Source organism: Lonchura striata, chromosome 34 (genome assembly GCF_050655825.1).
Source record: "Lonchura striata isolate lonStrDom1 chromosome 34, ASM5065582v1, whole genome shotgun sequence".
Lineage (NCBI taxonomy): Eukaryota > Metazoa > Chordata > Aves > Passeriformes > Estrildidae > Lonchura > Lonchura striata.
Genome location: NC_140736.1, coordinates 1,113,345 through 1,133,365, shown reverse-complemented (window position 1 = coordinate 1,133,365; position 20,021 = coordinate 1,113,345).

The following is a 20,021-nucleotide window of genomic DNA, read 5'->3' as shown; positions in this document are numbered from 1 at the left end:
GATGCAGGAGGGCTCTGTCAGAAGGCAGATGATGCATTTTCCTCTCAAATGCATGGGCAGTGCCTGGGCCAGTTGCTGAAGCATTGGGGTTTACTGCCTCAGCCCCTAAATGGAATTTATTCTTTCATCTTGGGTTTCAGTTTCTAAACTGTGTGATTCCTATCCTGACCATGGAGTATTTCCTTCCACAAACCACGGGAAAGAAATGTTCCTGAGAACTGTTATTTCACAGCTTTGATGGGGGTAGCTTGCTCTTTCAGGCAAGCAAGATTCTTCTTTTTTCATTAGTATGGCAGTGTGATTTTGAGACATACAAAAATGCTAAAGAAGTTAACACAGAGCTGTCCCACACTTGAGAGACAAGGAGATCTTCCAGGTCCTGTTCCTTGATGCAGGCAAGACCTCGGCAGCATGGAGATGTCTCTGACAATGCTTTCTGAGCGCACTCTCAAATTCTGAGCAGTACTGAATACATTGGACAATCTATCTCCAGTATCTGAACACGTTTGCAGCTGGCCTGACTTCACGCTGGACAGATATTCCAGTGAAACACCTGATACACCAGCAAAACACCTGGCCCATGGTTTTGTAGAAGTAACTGTGGCTGGACTCACCCCTTGCCAATATATCCAGTTCAGTGTATTTCATCTTGGGATTTTCCACATTCACCATTTTCCCTGAAAGAAACAAAATGCAAGATGCTCACTTTAAAGCAGAGATCCCAGCTTCCAGGAGATAGAAAAGGCAGCCCCAGTGTCTGGGGGTGGTCAGCTGGTTAACAACAACAGCAACAACAACAGCAACAAGACAGGCAGCCCTGCAGTGCAGATGGCTGGCACAGAGACTGATTTTGTACAGTCCTTGGAAGAGTTCTCTTGACAGGAAACAAAGCACAGGGATATGCATTCCCAGGAGAGGAGCACATCTTCTCCACCTTTCAGCCAAAACAATGCTTTTCCATGTGTAAACCAGAGCAGCTCATGCTTTAACCAATTCCAACGGGGCCTTCAGCATCAGCACCCTCACCCTTTATGAGCAGGCTGAGCTCACAGACACCCCTCTTGGGGCCAAGGAAGGCTCCAGCCCCTGCAGTCCCACCAACCCTCAGGGACAGGGCAGCTACCACAGCCAGGCTGGCAAAGCTCAAGCATGAGCACTGACAAGCAATGGGAAGAAGCCACAGGCAGCCTGAGCCCCGTACAAACTGTTGCCGCCATTCAGGACACAACAGGATGGGCTTTGAGATCAGACTCACCGAGGTGCAGATCAATGCCCTTTTTGTCCCAACAGGGGATGGCACACACAGAATCCACTGGGCTCTGCTCTCAGCCCCACCAGGTCTTATCTGAGAGCTCAGTACTGGCAGCTGCTATAGGCAAGAAGCAGATCCATTGGGCTGTGCTGCAGAATCCCAGAGGACTTGATGTGTTTTCCTAGAGACGGATGTGAGCAGGGCTTGGGCCAATGGGTAGGATTCTAACAGTCGTAGGAAGGAGTGGAAATCAGGTATGAAAAAGTGCCATGGATCTGAGGAATATACCATGGCTGGGCTGGAGGCTGTCTCCTGAGAAATGCCTGCAGTACAGTTTTTTCTGTTCATGCCACTTCGATGTGTCTCTTGGACACATCTTTAGAAGTATAAAACTAGGATATGAAATACTGATTGTTATAAAAGTAGCTGTTTTTCCTTTGGGGACACATGGAAAACACCTCCTGCTCTCTGTTCGTCCTTGAAACCAAAGCTCTTTCAAAGTAGTTCTTATTGACAAAAATATGGCATTCTCATTAAAAAATAAACTGTAGATGTAGTAGTAGTAGCAATGTAAAAATGTCATAAAAATGACATCAGTAAGACATGTGGGACAGAAGAGCTCCTTCAGGATGGAGAAAAAGCAATTCCACCAAAAAAACCACCCACAAACAAACAAAACCAAAAACCCCACAAAAAAGCACAAAACCAAAACCAACCCCACAAAACCAAAACAAAACCACACACATCCACACCTCCCCCTGCCCCGACCCCCAAAAAAATCCCCAACCAAAAAGACAAAACTCCAAAACCAGTAAATTTCTGTGAAGATTTTTTTAGCTCTGATGACTGGTTGGAAGTCAGGATTCTAATGGGAATTAAGGAAGCTAAAAAATCTCTTCAGTTTGGCCACTAGCATGCAGGACTTGCCTAGATGATTTGCTAGGTCACAGCCTTCTGCTGATGCAAGAAAAATCCCTGCTTCAGCCTTTAGCAGAGAGGAAATCTCAGGCAAAGCCAAGCCAGTCCAAGCTGCCTCCAGAGGCAGCAGGAACACCCAGAGCACTCTCGCTGCCTCGGAGCACAGCACTTCCTCTGGGGAGTCCTAAATGGCCCTGTGACACCAAACTCAGGAGGAGCATTGGGTACAGCTCTGCTGACAGCTGCACTCAATACACCGACCCTCAGAAAAGAAATAACCAGACGTACACAGCATGTACCATCTGGCTCTGCTGCTGCCACAGCTGTCGGCTTGTGGTCGTCTTGCTCATTTTGCCCGTTTTTTGCCTCTTCTCCAGGAGCAGAGGGAGCTGGGGCAGAAACCGCTGTTCCTTCTGCCATCTGCGGCAAGAGAGAAGCATGAGGGACAGGCCGTTACCTCTCATTTATGACCTCGTTCCTCCTCGCATCCACAAACACCACTTCCAAGGAGAAATCAGCGACTTTGTTAGCGATGGGACTCTAAGTCTCTCCGACCATATTAAAATGGGCTAACTCAACAGAACTCTATTTGATGAACTCTATGAATTTGATAGTCCTCCCTGGCTGCCATCAGCAAGCAATGGTGCCTCTGCACAATGCGGCTTTTAGCTTTTGAAAGCTTTGAAATGGAAAAGCAGGAGATAGCCAGCACAGACTTTGTTACTGCTGTGGCAGAAAAGGAAAACTCAAACTGGATCAGAATCCCATGCAGTGCATGAAAAGGGCAGGAAAGGTTGTGCAGGAGACTCTTTACTTGCTGGAAAGAGAGAAAATGGGCGGGGCTTCTCCTCCTAGCAAACCAACAAACTACAAGTTGGAAGTGTCCCCTCCTCAGGTGGCTAAAGCACTTGGATGAAGTGACACATGTTTGGCAGGGAAACAGCCCTTGTGGTGAGCACTGTCATGTACGGATCTGTGGATCTGAAGGTCCCTCATGAGCCTCCCATTGTCCAGGCTAAAGCTCCCTCAGCACCTCCTCCTTGGCCTTGCACTCCACAGCCTTCCCCAGCTCCCGTTTCCTTCTCTGCACATGCTCCCGTCAAGGACTTTCTGCTTCAGAGGGGCCCACAAGTGGACACAGCACTCCCAGCTATGGCCGCAGAGCTGCCCAGCCCAGGGGGATGGTCACTGCCCTGCTCCTGCAGCCCCACTGCTGCTGACACAGGCCAGGGCATCCTTGGCCTTCCTGGACACCTGGGCAGGTGCTGGCCCAACTTCAGCTGCTCTTGACTGACACCCCTGGGTCCTTTTGGCCCACACAGCTCCCGCACCACAAAGTTGCCTGCTTGACCTCAAATACAGCATCCCCAGTTCCGAGATGTCCTTCCTCTTCTCAGCAACACAAGACAGCAGTCAAGGACTTGCAGCTTCCCCCCCACCATAGGCACTAATGCCATTCCCAAAGCTGCAGGTGGTTTTCAGCTGTCCCTGCAGGATGGTCCCAGGGCAGAGCCCAGCCGGGCTCCCACTGCAGCCCCTGAAGCTTGGGGCAGACAGTGGTCCCAGAGGTTCACGGGAAGCTCCTGGAGCTGTGCCTCGCACTCTGTTGCCGTGTGTCACCGTGCAGGCTGGCTTGTACGGGGTGAATGTACCAGCCCTGGTTTGACTGACAGGGGCCTGGCCCATCACATCTCTCCCAAGGCTGCAGGCATTGCTCAGGTCAGAATCTGAAGGGGCACAGAGATCAGACTGTTATGAATAAATTCAGTTTTATATTGAAAATGTTAATTAAAATGCTCTTAACTGTTCAAACCCCGTTAAAATCGACTTATGTGCACCCTTGTTTTGATTCCCCCTTGCCCCGCTTGCCCTTCACTTTGTGACCGCTGGGATTTTACTGCCGCTGCTCCCCAAAATGGCGGCCGCGCCGTCTCTGGTAATATGCAAATCGCGAACCGAGCGCGAAATCCCGAAAAGAGCCCCAAGGACAACGAGCCACACCAAATTCAGGGCCATGGCCCGGATCGGACAATTGGCAAGAGGTCCCGGACATTGCCAGACCCACGGAGTAGCCGCTGACATGCCACCTGTCCAAGATTTAAAAAAAAAACATTTTCCAATTAGCATCTGAGTAGGAGTTGCCTTGGGGCAGTTTTCCTTATCTGCTGTTAATGGCCCCATCAATGCCTGGCCACATGACTCAGAAATAACACTGTCCAGGAGGAGGAGGTAATTAAGGACACACCTTGTGACTCATAATAACCCATTGTGAGATGCTCTGCCCAAGGGGAGGAGCTAGGCATTCCCACCTGGATAAAAGTGGAGATTTCTAGACAGAGGAGAGCCTTTTCACAGGTTCTCTGAGAAAACACAGCAACTACATCTGCCATCCCAAGAGGACTGCAGCTACTCCAATTCGGACTGCTACCAGCACGCTGGCCAGGTTGTATTCTGACTTTGTCAGTAGCCTTTCCCTTTGTATTATTGCATGTATTTTTGTCCTTTTCCCCTTTTCCCAATAAATTGTATTTCTGACTTAGAGTCTCTCACTGGTTTTACTTTCAAACCAGAACATATTTTTGGTGCCCAATGTGGGGCAAGAAAGTACTGAGAGAAGTCAGAATTACAATCTTGTATTGTAGAGGGTACCTATTCACTATGATGATTAACATGCTTTTTTGGGTCTTATACCTAGCTCTCCATATTTTCCCGAATGTGGGGAATTATTTGGCAATTGTAATGCTCATGAGTAGACCAGGGTATGGTATAAAAATTGCTTTATTGGTCTACTATGTCTATTGCATTATGACCTCTGAGGCAATGAACATGATTTAGAATATGTACTCAATTCTGTTTGCTTGTCCTAATCTAGGCTGCTACATCTGGGGCCTCGGCAATCTCACCCAGCCCCTGGGGGGAGGGGTAAAGATTGATGTTTTCAAACCTTTCAGGCTTGACACAGCAGCTTTTGAAAATGTTAAGTTCCCTCTGGATGCCAAGGACAGCATAATGTTGTTGTTAGTTCTTCTTTGTCTTCTCTGCACAATCTGCAACATGCTTAAAAACAAAACACTACATAGTGTGCTGCAGCGTCTTCTTGAGGAAGAGGAAACAAAAAGCAAAGCAGCAGTGTCCGTGCCTGTACAGAATACCACAACAGCATCCATGTCAACGCAGGCTGCCATAGAGAAAGAAGGAACCAAAAAGAAAACAAGAGTGTCCGTGTCTACGCAGACTGTCATGGAGGAAAAAACAAAAAGCAAAGCAAAAGTGTCTATGTCTACACAGACCGGCACAGAGGAGGAAGGAACCGAAAGCACCATCAGCATCTCCACACAAACCATCACCAAACCAGAGCAACCTGAACCCATAGTGGTTGCCCCTGTTCAGAAGAAGAAATCGAGGAGCAAATCAGTCTGCATAGTGACTGATGAGGACACTGCAGGACCCTCACACCCAGCGGAAGAGACAGAACCAGAGATCATCACTCGCTCTTTATCCCTGGGTGAGCTACGTGACCTGCGGAGAGAATTCACCCGCCAGACAAATGAGTCCATCCTGACCTGGCTTCTCTGCATCTGGGACACTGCAGCCAATGACACCATTCTGGATGCAAGTGAGGCCAGGCAACTGGGATCACTATCCCGGGATGTAGTCATTGACCAGGGGATTGGGAGAACCCAGGAAACTCTCAGCCTCTGGCGGCGACTGCTCGCAAGTGTGAGGGACAGATACCTTTATAAAGAAGACCTCCAGGTGCTCCAAGGAAAATGGAATACCATGGAACAAGGTATCCGATGCCTGAGGGAATTGGCTGTGTTAGAGATAATTTTCACAGAAGACGAGAGATTTCCTAAGAGTCCAGACTGTATCCAATGCACATCACAAATGTGGTTGAGATTTGCACAGCTTAGACCAGAGATGTACTCTCGTTACCTGGCAACACTGCAGTGGAGAGAAGGCGAGGACAGGGTGGGCGTCTTAGCCAATAAATTAAGAATTTACGAGGATACAGTCACTGCCCCATTTCGTACCCATGTCTCGTCCGTGGAAACAAGGTTGGCTGAGCAAGTCCGGGACTTCGGGACTTAATTGAAGAGAGTCATAAGAAACTGAAAAAAGAACTTAAGGAAGAAGGCTACCATATTCCACCAGAACCAAGAAGAATCTCTACCATTAGAAGCCAGCGCTCCCAAGCCAAGGAGAGAGGATACACTCCACTAGGAAACCTCTGTTTTTTTCTTCAAGAGCATGGAGAAGACATGAAGAAGTGGGATGGAAAACCCACCTCTTCCTTAGCAGCCCGAGTACGTGAACTAAAAAGAACACCTAACACAAAAAGAGTCAATGCTGCTCCAGTCTCTCAAACACAGAGTTCCAGACAATATAAGAATAATGATATAACTGATCCTCTTGAAGGAACCTCAAGAACCTATTTACCAGAAGAGAGCAACGTGTACCATGACCAGGAATAGAGGGGCCCTGCCTCTAGCCAGGTAGAGGACAGGGACAATCGGATCTATTGGACCGTGTGGATTCGATGGCCTGGCACATCTAAACCACAAAAATATACAGCTTTGGTTGACACCGGTGCCCAATGTACCCTGATGCCATCAAGATATGTAGGAGAAGAATCCATTTCTATTTCTGGGGTAACAGGAGGGTCCCAGCAGCTTACTGTATTAGAGGCTGAAGTGAGTTTAACTGGGAACGGGTGGCAGAAACACCCCATCGTGACTGGCCCAGAGGCCCCATGCATCCTTGGCATAGACTATCTCAGAAATGGATATTTCAAAGACCCAAAAAGACATCGCTAGACTTTTGGAATAGCTGCTGTAGAGACAGAAGACATCCAGAAACTGAATACCTTGCCTGGTCTCTCAGATGACCCTTCTGCTGTGGGACTGCTGAGAGTTGAAGAACAGCAGGTACCAATTGCCATGACAACAATGCACCGTCGGCAATATCGTACCAGCAGAGACTCTGTGACCCCCATCCATGAGATGATTCGTAAATTAGAGAGCCAAGGGGTGGTCAGCAAGGCCCATTCACCTTTCAACAGCCCTATATGGCCAGGGTGCAAGTCCAGTGGGGAATGGAGACTGACGGTGGACTACCGTGGCCTGAATGAAGTTACATCACCACTGAGCGCTGCCATGCCAGACATGTTGGAGCTTCAGTACGAGCTGGAGTCCAAGGCAGCAAAGTGGTATGCAACCATTGACGTTGCAAATGCCTTCTTCTCCATTCCTTTGGCAACGGAATGCAGACCTCAGTTTGCCTTCACCTGGAAGGGAGTGCAGTACAACTGGAACCGACTGCCCCAGGGGTGGAAACACAGTCCCACCATCTGCCATGGACTGATCCAGGCTGCACTGGAAAAGAACAAGGCTTCCAAACTTCTACAGTATATCAATGACATCATTGTGTGGGGGAGCACAGCAGGGGAAGTCTTCGAAAAAGGATAAAAAATTATCCAGATTTTACTAAAAGCTGGTTTTTGCCATTAAACGAAGCAAGGTTAAGGGACCAGCTCAAGAAATTCAGTTTCTAGGAGTCAAGTGGCAAGATGGATGTCGTCAGATCCCGACAAAAATAATCGACAAGATCACCGCTATGTCTCCACCTACCAAGAAGAAAGAGACACAAGCTTTCCTAGGTGCCATAGGCTTTTGGAGGATGCACATTCCCGAGTACAACCAGATTGTGAGCCCTCTCTACCTGGTCACCCGAAAAAAGAATGATTTCCACTGGGGCCCTGAGCAGCAACAAGCCTTCACTCAGATCAAGCAGGAGATCGCTCATACTGTAGCCCTTGGCCCAGTTAGGACAGGACCAGAGGTCAAGAACGTGCTCTACTCTGCAGCCGGGAACCATGGTTTGTCCTGGAGCCTTTGGCAGAAGGTGCCTGGGGAGACTCGGGGTCGACCACTGAGATTTTGGAGCCGGAGCTACAAAGGCTCTGAAGCAAACTACACTCCCACAGAGAAGGAAATCTTAGCTGCCTATGAAGGAGTTCAAGCTGCCTCAGAAGTAATTGGCACTGAAACACAGCTGCTTCTGGCACCCCGACTACCAGTGCTGGGCTAGATGTTAAAGGAAAGGTTCCTTCTACACATCATGCCACTGATGCCACATGGAGTAAATGGATTGCCCTCATCACTCAGCGCACCCGTATTGGAAATCCGAATCGCCCTGAGATTCTGGAAATTATAACAAACTGGCCTGAGGGGGAGACTTTTAGATTGTCTTCTGAAGAAGAGGAGCAAGTGGCACGTGCTGAGGAGGCCCCACCATATAATGAGCTACCAGAAACTGAAAGACAATATGCCCTTTTTACAGATAGTTCCTGCCGAATCATAGGCACTAGCCGGAAATGGAAAGCTGCAGTGTAGAGCCGCACACGACAAGTAGCACAAGCTATTGAAGAACAAGGTAGATCAAGACAGCTTGCAGAGCTTAAAGCTGTCCAGCTGGCTTTAGATATTGCTGAGCGAGAGAAGTAGTTGAGGCTCTATCTCTACACCGACTCATGGACGATAGCTAATGCTCTCTGGGGATGGCTAAGTCGCTGGAAGAAGGCTAACTGGCAGCGCAGAGGGAAAATCATCTGGGCCGCCGAGATCTGGCAGGACATTGATTCCCGAGGAGAAAAGCTGACCGTGAAGATTTGACACGTGGATGCACACATACCCAAGAGTCGAGCTACTGAGGAGCATCACAAAAACGAACAGGTAGACCGAGCTGCAAAAGTGAAAATATCACAAGACCTAGATTAGCAGCATAAGGGAAAACTATTCCTAGCTCGTTGGGCCCATGACGCTTCTGGTCATCAGGGGAGAGACGCAACATACCGATGGGCACAAGACCGAGGGGTGGACCTTACTATAGACAACATCTCACAGGTCATGCACGACTGCGAGACCTGCGCTGCAATCAAACAGGCCAAACGGATGAAGCCTCTGTGGTACGGTAAGCGATAGTTGAAATACAGGTATGGGGAAGCTTGGCAAATTGACTACATCATGCTTCCCCAAACCCGACAAGGCAAGCACTATGTACTGACCATGGTGGAAGCAACCACAGGATGGCTGGAAACCTACCCTGTGCCTCATGCCACTGCCCGGAACACCATCTTAAGCCTAGAAAAAACAGGTCTTGTGGAGACACGGCACCCCTGAAAGAATTGAGTCAGACAATAGAACACATTTCAAGAATGGCCTCATCAACACCTGGCCCAGAGAACATGGGATTGAGTGGATATATCATATCCCCTATCATGCTCCAGCTGCCAGGAAAGTTAAACGATGCAATGGACTGCTTAAGACCACCCTAAAGGCACACGGTGGGGGAACTTTCAAGAATTGAGAACTGAACTTGGCTAAAGCTACCTAGATAGTCAACACCCAAGGGTCCATCAACCGAGCTGGTCCTGCCCAATCTGAACCCTTGCAGACAGTGGATGGAGATAAACTCCCTGTGGTACATATGAAAGGTATTTTAGGAAAGACTGTTTGGATTAATCCCACCCCAGGCAAAGACAAACCCATCCGTGGGATTGTTTTTGCTCAAGGACCCGGTTATACTTGGTGGGTAATGCAGAAAGATGGGGAAACCCGTTGTGTACCACAGGGAAATTTAGTCTTAAGTAAGAACTATGTGTAAGGTTTCATCATGACGAAGATAGAAATAGAAAAAGGGGTGGATAATGTCCAAGATTTAAAAACAAAACATTTTCCAATTACCATCTGAGTAGGAGTTGCCTTGGGGCAGTTTTCCTTATCTGCTGTTAATGGCCCCATCAATGCCTGGCCACATGACTCAGAAATAACACTGTCCAGGAGGAGGAGGTAATTAAGGACACACCTTGTGACTCATAATAACCCATTGTGAGATGCTCTGCCCAAGGGGAGGAGCTAGGCATTCCCACCTGGATAAAAGTGGAGATTTCTAGACAGAGGAGAGCCTTTTCACAGGTTCTCTGAGAAAACACAGCAACTACATCTGCCATCCCAAGAGGACTGCAGCTGCTCCAATTCAAACTGCTACCAGCACGCTGGCCAGGTTGTATTCTGACTTTGTCAGTAGCCTTTCCCTTTGTATTATTGCATGCATTTTTGTCCTTTTCCCCTTTTCCCAATAAATTGTATTTCTGACTTAGAGTCTCTCAGTGGTTTTACTTTCAAACCGGAACACCGCCCTAATGTAAACAGTGCGACTGCGGAATCAGGACCCCAGGCAATGAGCCGCAAATTGCCTTCCTGAGCATGCCCGAGAGGACGGAATCCCCGGTTCTGCTGCCTAGCAGACCCGATCTCCTCCTCCTCAGCGTCGCCAAGTGGGAGCAGCGGTGGTGTGCACGACCCCACGGGCCCCCACCCAGAGCTGGTCACTATTAATAAAGGCCTTAAAAAGGAGCAGGTCTCCTGGCCCATTTATTTCAGTGAAAGCATCCAGACTGGGTATTTCAAAGGCCCTTTGGAAGGAAGGGTTTGGGAATAAACGTGCTCTGTTTGCCACACCAACATTGGGGTGAGTGGTCTCTTTGGCTCCAACCCACTTTCCTCCCTGAGCCAATGTTACCCACTTCCTCACGTGTCCCCCCTGTGCCTTCCCACTGCCTTGTCCTGTCAGGGCTTCCGCAGCCCCTCATCCCTTCATGGCCCCGTCCCCTCAGGGTCTCCCCAGCCCGGCCAACCTGCCCGGCAGCAGCGCCACAGCCCCACAGGAGCTCCAGAGGAGCCCCACCAAGAGGCACCTGGGAGCACTCAGCCATCCAGCCAGCAACACACGGGCAGAAGGACACGGATGGCGCTTCCTGCCTGGGACAGGGCTTGTGGCCATCTCCAGGCACCGCTCTCACAGAGATCCCCACAGCTCCAGCCCCTGCCCATCTGCTCTGTGGGCAGCACAAAGGCTTCAGCAGAGCCACCAAAGGCCAAGGGGCTTCTGGCCATTTTCCCTGCAACCCTGCATACCTGGGCAGCTTGCTGAGCCCAGGAACCCTTTTCTCCCTCTTCCCCTAGGCCCTGCAGAGCCTGGGCAGCAAAAGAAAGATCCTGGCAGTCTGTTTATTACAACACATTCTATATTTATATGCTAAAGAAAAACAAAAAGAAGGAAAGAACAATCTTGAATAAATGAAGCATTCCTGTGGGCTCAGGTGGCCCCAGTAGACAGAGCCTCAGGGATCAGCTCTCTGCAGAGCTCCAGCAGCGCAGCCAGCCGAGCCCCCACAGACGAGGCCATCTCCCCCATGCCCTGCAGAGCCGATCATGCAGGTTGTCGATGATGGAATATCGAGCTTGCTCTACTGCCTGGAGGACATACAATGTTTGAACTGCCAGGCTTCTGATGGCGACACTGATGTCATTTGCCATTCCTTCAAGGGCTGAAAGAGAGAGGAGCAGAGCCATGGTGAGTTCCCACATCTGAGGGGACCCGAGGGGACTCTGTGCCAGGGCCATTCCAGCCGGCTCTGGCCATGGCCAGCAGGGAGCAGGGACCAGCTGGATCAGCCCGAAGCTGCTGGCCACGAATCCCCCAGGTGCCCTGAAAGCTCTGTGTGCTCTGCCCACGCCGGCCCTGGTCCGCACAGGGAGCAGAGCCCTCCGCAGCCGGGGCAGGGCTCGCAGCTCCCCCGGCAGCCCCCGCTGGCAGCCCGCTGCCCTCACTCACACTCAGAGATGATCTGGAGCTCTTCATTCCTCCCCCTCAGGTGCCGCCCGGCCGTCCCTGGGAACACAGAGCCTGTCAGCCCAGGGCACAGCTCCCTGCCAGCGGCGCCGCCAGCCCTGTGCCCACACGGCCTCCTGGCCCGGCAGGGCTCGGGCCGGGCCCTCGCCGCTCGCTGCCGCCCCAGGGCACGGCTGGAGAGGGCGGCAGCAGCGCCCAGGGCAGGCGGGGCTCCGCGGCACCGGCCCTGGTGGCGCTGCTGGGGCAGCAGCCGGGGCTGGGGCCAAGCTGCGGCGGGGCGGGGAGGGAGCCCGGGCTCGTGGCTCACCCATGAACCTGACGGCCGCCTCTCGCAGGGGCTCCTGGAGGTTCCGCAGGTAGGGCAGGGCCCGGCGCAGGTGCTCGGCCACTCTGCTCCTGTCCTCTGCCAGCTGCAGAGAGCGGCAGCAGGGAAGGGTTGGCGCGGGCTCAGCCCCTGGGCCGGGCGCTCCCCACACCAGCCCCGGCCTCCCCTGCCCGCACAGCCCTGAGGCGCGGCCAGCAGCCGCCGGCGCCGGGCTCTGGAGGGGCAGAGGGCCGGCTGCTGCCCGGGGAGCCGCGGTGCCGCCCCGCAGCCCCCCGGGCCGGGGCTCCATGGGCACCCGGCTGGGGCCGCAGGAGCCTGGAGCAGAGCCCGCGCGGCCTCGGGCTGCAGCAGCGGGCAGGGGCACAGCTGCCAGCCCGCACACCGAGCACCGCGCTCAGGGGCTGCTCCAGGCTGGGGCTGTGGCTTCCCGGCCCTCCTTACCAGCCACTCGGTGAACTTCCACAGCTTCTTGCTCTTCACCAGTTTTTGAAGTTCACTCCTCTTCAGGAACTCGGCCGCACCAAGCAGTGTTTCCTGCGAAGCCTGGAGAGCAGCAGAGATGCAGAGATGGCCCCAGAGCCCAGGGCGCAGGACCTGTGTCCCTGTGCCAGGGCCTGGAGGAGGCTGCAGCCTGCGAGGCGCCAGGGCAGGGCCAGCCCAGCCCCCTCCCGGGGGAACAGAAGCAGCCCAGGAGTCCTCACCTGTGCCACTCGCTGATTCTCATCATGGCAGTGGAAGAAGAGTGGCAGCAGGCTCTGGTGCACATGTGTCATCAGGGCCTCTTTTTCCTTTTCCTGTGGATGAGTCACCAGTGTTCCAAGGAGCACTATGGAGAGCAGCTTCACCTGGCCATTGTCCTGTATGAAGGGAAGGAAAAAGACCTCAGCATTGGCTGTATGGGGCTCAGCATGGTGCCTGCAAAACCGCAGGGCACAAAGTGTCCGGGCAGCAGCCAGTGGCCATGGCTGGGGGCAGGGAGCCTTACGTGGTCAAGGAGCGGCAGGAGCGCCTCAACCAGCTGCAGTGCGATGGGGCTGGGTATCAGCATGTCCTTGTCCAAGATGATAAAGTTGAGGAGCGTGGCTGTCATGCTAACTATCTCTCCATCTGCGTCCCACAGGAGCTCCACAAGACCTTCAGTCAGGCTCCACATTTTTTTGCTCTGTGCGGAACACAAGTTTGTGAAAGGCCATCCTGCTGCCGCACGGCCTAGAGGCCAAAGGGCTGTTCCGAAGCACTTGGGCAGCTGAAGCAGGAGGCAGGAGAGCTGGGAGCAGCTGGCCCAGTCCCCAAAGCCCAGCCAAGCCCAAGCGACTGCATTTCCGAGCACAGCCTCAGCCCCTGCCCCCTTCTCACCATCAAGGGATCATTGATGAGATCCAGAAGGGCCCTGAGCACCAGGTGACGCTTCTCCCTGCACCCGCTCCGCAGGTGCCTTGACAAGACTTGCAGGACTCTGTCAGCACCGCGTTCACTCATGTCCAGGCACTTGAGGACCTGAAAGGCACAGGGCAGTGACAGGGGACCGGCCAGCAGGAGCCCAGAACCGTACAGGGCTGAGCCCAGGCAGCAGCACAGGGCGCGGGCTCCGTCCCAGGCAGCTGCAGCTACGAGAGGGCAGAGAGCCAGGAGGCAGCTGAGCGAGGCAGTGCTGGCCTTCAGGCTCACCTCCACAAAGAACGCCAAGGCGGGCAGCTCCCAGCGTGGCTCCTGTGCGCTGAGCAGCCGGAGCAGGTAGCGAGCGATCCGGGAGCACAAGGGGATGGAGACACAGGACATCTCCCTGGCAGGAGACAAAGTAACCAAGACTGTGGGCCAGGGGGACAAACCTCTCCCAGGACTGACTCACAGAGGTCTGGTCTTTCCCCAGCATCCTGCAAGGGCCCCTGGGCTATTTGGGAGGTGGCGCCTTGTGGGCACCCTCCTCTCCCAGCCTTTTCCAGTCTGCTTGGCTGTGCCTCGGTGACAAGGCCCTCTGGCCCATGGCCCCAGGGACTGTGTGGGGCACCCCAGGCACAGAGCACAAATGTCAGAGGCAGCGGGGAGAAGGGGGATCTCACTTGGCCAGCAGACCCACGGCATGGTGGTAGGTGTCAGCACACAGCAGCTTGTCCCAGCCACACTTGTGTTCCATTGCCACCACCGCATCCTCGTGCTGCATTTCGCAGAGCAGGGACTTCAGGGTCTGCACTGCAAACCTGTGTGCAGAGCAAAGGCCAGGTCACGCTGGGAGCACTGGCTCCTGCCCAGGAATGTGACAAGGACAGGAGGACTGGCATGGAGCACCTGTTGGGGCTGGTGGCAAGGCCATATTGCTGCTGGCATCCCTTCCAGAAGGTATCGACCTCCTCTGGCATATCCAGAGTGCTGAAGAGAACTTGGAAGAGCAGATGCACAAATAGGTGGGGGAGATAGACGGTCACCATATGTGGGACACAGGGCAGCTGGAGGATCTTCCATATCACCACAGTTGCCTGCAAAGGACAAAGCCCCCTGAGACAGGGCTCAGTGCTGAGGTGTTCGTGTGGCAGGGCACGAGCACAGGAGGGAGAGGCCCGGAGAGCCACAGGGGGAGCAACGGTCCTGGTGGCCCTGGAGCTGCCCCGAGGCCAGGTTTCAGCCCAGCGCCTGAGGCAGGGAGACGCCGTGGGGGAGGGAGGATGGAGAACTGCTGGAGAGGTGGCCTTGGGGCCAGCAAAGGCAGAAACTCACAGCCAGGACAAAGACACCCGATTTGTCCCCATCGGAGGTGCATGTGCTGTGCTCTGGCCAGCTCCCCAGCACATCCAGGAGTACGAGCATGGCCAGTTCTGCAGTCCTCACCGAGCACATGATGCTCTTCCACATGGTCAAAGCAGCTCTGTGGGGTCAGAGCTCCGTCTCAGGGGGGTCTGAGACACAGCACCGTGGCCTGGGCAGCAGTGGGGAGCTGAGCTGGCTGCCAGCTCTGCCTCTGCCCACTGCCCCTCACCAGCTGCACTCAGGCAGCCCAGCCCTGTGGGGACAGGCCCCTGAGGGGCAGCGAGGGAACATGGCAGCAGGCTCGGGGGCTGACGTGCCAGGGCTGGCAGAGGGAGCAGCCAGAGGGCCCTGGGACTCTCTGTTGGTCAGACACCTGGGACAAGCTGTGCAGGCTGATGGGCTGGGGAGCCCTGAGCCCTCTGGGCAGGTGGGCCCCGTACCTGTCACAGGATGGGGCCACACGCAGGAGTGTCATTACTACGTCAGCGGGCCGTTCTTCGGTGAGATCCAGCAGGGTCCTGTTCAGCCTGTGCTCAGCAAACTGGTTGGCCTCGAGCCACTGGTGGATGTACCTCACCATGGCCGGCACCTGGAGAAGGCAGGGGAGACTTGGAAAGCCTCCAGAGGAGTGCTTCCCTTGCCACCACACTGCCATGGCCTCAAAGGCTTCCATGGAGCAGCAGGCATGGCTTGGGAGGCCAAGCAATTCCTGGGAGGATCAAACCCTGGCCACAGACTGCTTACTTGCTTTGGATTGGAAAACCCCTCCTCTACCAGCATATCAGCCAGGGCAGCAGAGGTCTTGGTTTTGAAGATGGGTGCATATGCTCTGAGCCCTGTGCCCATGGCGGTCTCTTCCTCCCTAATCCTCTTGATGAATTTGCAAACCAGCTGTAGGAGAAGGGCAGAAAGCCAGGGATGTTCCACGGAATGCTCCAAGCTTGGTGTTTGGCTGAGCGGTGCATGCAGGCCCAGCCCAGGTGGGGATGGCTGCAGGTACCTGCGCTGTTCTGCGGAAGCGGCCATGGGTGCGTTTCTGCTCTCGTGTGCGCTGCACGGCTGCACCTGGCAAAGAGCGAGCGCAGCCCGAGCTGAGGGGCTGCGGGAGAGGCCGGAGAACACAGCCCAGCCCTGCGCTGCCCAGGCAGGGACAGCCCTGCGCTGGCCCAGGGCACGGAGCACGGCTGTGGAGTGTCTGCCCGTCCCCTATTCCATCCTGTCCATGGGCATGGCCCCAGGGGATGGGATGGGATGGGATGGGATGGGATGGGATGTGGCCAAGCTGGCTGCAGCCACCAGCCCTGCAGCCCAGCAGCCCAGCTCTGCCACTCACCCTCCTGCAGCTGCTTGGATGGCACCACTTCTTCAGTCTCCTGTGCAGGGGCTGGTCCAGGGCCTTCTTCCTCTTCCTCCACCCAGGCCAGCTTGGGCACTCTTGGAGGTCTCTGCTCCATGTCAGTTGCTGGATTTGTGGCTACTTCCAGGAGAGATGCCTCGGAAAAGCTCCGAGTCAGCAAGTCTTGCAGTTGTGCCAGGAAGGGACCTTCAAGAGAGAAGCCTCAGGAAGGCTCAGGACAGCAAGTCCTGCAGTCCGGTCTCGAGGGATCCTGCCACAAGTACGGGAGATTTCTGTCAAGGATTGTGCTCTGGCCTCAAGGGCACTGGCAGCAGGGATGGGAGATGCCTCCAGGGCACCAAGTCCCACGCTCTGCCCTCGAGGGCACCTGCAGAAGAGAAGCCTCGGGAAGGCCACAGGTCAGCAAGTCCTGTGGTCTGGCCTCGAGGTCAGCTGCAGGAATAACACCTCAGAAAAGCTCTGGGTCAGACACGAATGAGTGCGCTGTGCGGGGGCTCCTCACAGCACTGCTCTGTCCCGTCCTGTCCTGTCACGTGCTCGAAGCACTGTGGCGTGGCCTTGTCACCAGCAGCTCCTATGTCACCACGTGTCACAAAGGGCCCTTTGACACGCTGTTCCATGCCATAGTGACCATGCTGCAGTGTGTCACAAAGGGCCCCTGCACATGCTGCCCCCTGCCCAGGGGCACCCCCAGCCCACCCAAAATGGCTCAGGTTGGAAGGAATCCCTCACCCCAAGTGTCCAAGACAGACTAACAGAGTCTTTAGGAACGGCTCAGACCATCAGCAAACGCTGCCCTGCTCTGTGGGCTCAGGGCAGCAGAAGGAGCCCCCAGGGCTGCCAATGCAGCCACGCTGGGAAGGGCACAGGGCCTTCCACAGAAGCTGGCACGGCCTTCTCGAGACATGTCCTGGCTCGTGGCCATCCCAAACCCGCGGGTGTGACACGGACAAGGAACTGTGGGCCAGGGCAGGAATGCTGCTCTGAGCCCTGGGGCCCGGGGAACGCTGACACCAGCAGGTGAGGCAGAGTCCCTGCCCAAGCAGACCTGCCAGCCCCCGAGCCCTGGCAGGGCTGGTGCCATCTCCTGCCCCAGAGACCTGTGCCCCTGTGGGGCTTCTGTGCCAGAGGGAGCCAAAGCCCAGGTGCACTGGGGGCTGTGCTCCTGCCTGCAGGGGCTGTGGGCAGGAACAACTGGAGCAACTGCTGGCAACACTTGGTCTCTGTCAGAAGCTCTTACTCCATGCTGAAATTATTTTCTCATTCAAGTTATTGCCTTCAGCACAAAAAAAACCTTAGCAGCGAAGGCACAGAAGAATCTGTCAAGTAAGAATCCTCAGTTCAGGAAAGCTTCCCCAACACCCACCAACACCAACCCCCCCAAACTCCCGCACAGAAGCCCTCAACACCCTGCCAGGAGCCCCAGATCTCTCGTCCCTCTGCAGAGTTTCCCACCCTCCCACAGATGCCCTGGTTCCCTGCACGTGCCGTGGGATGGCACTCAGGAGGATCTGCTCCAAGGCCTTCCCCTGGAGCAAGCTCAAGCTGCCAGGCCTATGGGTCCTGGATCATCCTTCCCACCGAGCATTTTGGTGCACGGCTGCTCCATCTGCACCTTTGCGCTCAGCTCGGCCTTCTCCACCTAACCAGGAGTGTTGCAGCGCGCTGTGCGGGGCATGCTGGGCGGCTGCGGCAGGGGCGCGACCGTCCCCCTGCGAGCTCTGCAATTCCCAGCTATCGGCAGGTCCGGCGCAGGGACAGACAGCGATGACACAGGTCTTGGTGTAGAACAAGATGGATTTATTCCTGGGCTCCCCGACAAGACTGGCGGGGGGTGAACAGAAGTTTTTATACAGCAACTCAGGAGGCGGGTGTAGGAAAGTGAACCAGTGAGATATGGTAAGGGAGGAATATAAGGTGGGGCAAATAGCCTATGAGCCTATCAGGGAAAATGGGGGGGAGGGAAATAACACAAAGTAAGGAGTGGGGTATCGAGGACAACAAGACAGACACCAAACTCTCTAGAGACAGGAGTAGGGATAGGGAGGATTGACAGCATGGAAGGGAGGAGGTTAGGGAAGGGCTTGGGAAAATTGGCAACTGGGAAGGAAGTGGATTAGGCAGGAGAACGGGGGGCAACCTTGGATTCAAAGCAAAACACACCACAACATCTCCCTGTTTCTTTTTACAAAAGGGAGGAGAGTTCTGGGGTTCAAAACAAATTTATGAATCTATTATGTAACATATCATATACATAATCTATCATATAACAGATTTTAGCATATAACAAATTATTACAGCAACAGAAAAGAACTCAAAAATTATCAGGAAAAAATGAACTACTTGTGACCATAACGCATGGGGTAAGGATCTTCTTCGCATAAGAAATTTAATATAAAATGTACAAAGTTATTATATTCGGAATCAGGGTCGGGGGGAGGAATTGCAGTGGAATTATCTTGAAGTAAGACTGAGCTTGAAGCATGAATCTCCGAGGAATCTGCATTTTCTGGGGTTTGAAAGTGATTTTGGAGGTCACTGCTCTTGTAGGATGTGATCAGCGAATGGAGATGTGGTCTTGCTCATGTTATTTTATGCAACTGTGGGTATTAACTGGACAGAACGATTCCTCTCTCTATAATATATAATTTAACAAGCAGATTATTTTAAAGTATCAAGAATATAATGAACAATTTTTTAGTCAAGAAATGTAGTTGGAAATGTGGGAAAATGGTTAAAGAAAAATCAACAAATATCATGAAGTTTAAATAAAGCCTACAGGTAAATTAATGAACTCTTTTTCCAAAGCATACTGTGAAAACTTTAAGACAATATTGAAATTAAAAGGAACATTTGGTAGGGTATAATTAAGGAAATAGATGGGGAACTTGGGCAGTCACTCTTGAATAATTTTGTTCTTATATTCATTCAATTGTTTATTTTTATTTTCATTATGATGATAGTAGGGTTTTTTTTTGTAATTTGGACAGTTTTTCTTGTGTGATCTTTCTTTTTACAGGTGAATCAAATTTTTGACTTTGATGGGCAAACACTTGCTTCATGTCTCTTTTTTCTATACTTAAAACATGTTTTAAACTGATCTTTTTGGATCCTTTTTTCATTTATCTCAGCTGTGAAAGCTTGTAGGTTAATGATCTTGAACAGTTTCCACAAAGGCTACGAAGGGTCAAGGGCTTTGGGGAGATTCTTCCAAAAATTAAATACCAATTGAATTCATAATTGATTCAGTTCATAAGACGAAATCTGATTACTTTGGTGACTGCCACAAGTGTTATGGGGTATCGGTAAGGGGACGGACCTGGGCGCCGCCATCCTAGGGAGAGACAAAATGGAGGATTCCAGGTGCGGGTTTCCAGCTCCACCTTCCTCTGAAGAGGTCCCTCCATAAAAGAGGGTGATCTCCCAAGAAGGAGGGTCCCCTGATGGGAGGCCCCATAGGCGATCGTCCCCCCAGAGGAGGAGCCGCAATAAGGAATGGGGGTGGTCCAACCCCACCTTCCAACAAAGGGCACTGGCCCCCACAGGCGATTCGTGAAGGGGCCTCTGCGGAAGGGGTGGGGCTGGAGGGAAACTTGGGGCTGGAGAAGAAAGGTCAAGGCAGGAAAGGGGGTTCCAAGCAGCGTGGCCAGCACCACCTTGGAAAGGAGTGCCGGGTGCACTGCAGTTCCCTCGAGAGCTCTGAACAGTGTCCGGCGGGACGCTTGGGGTGC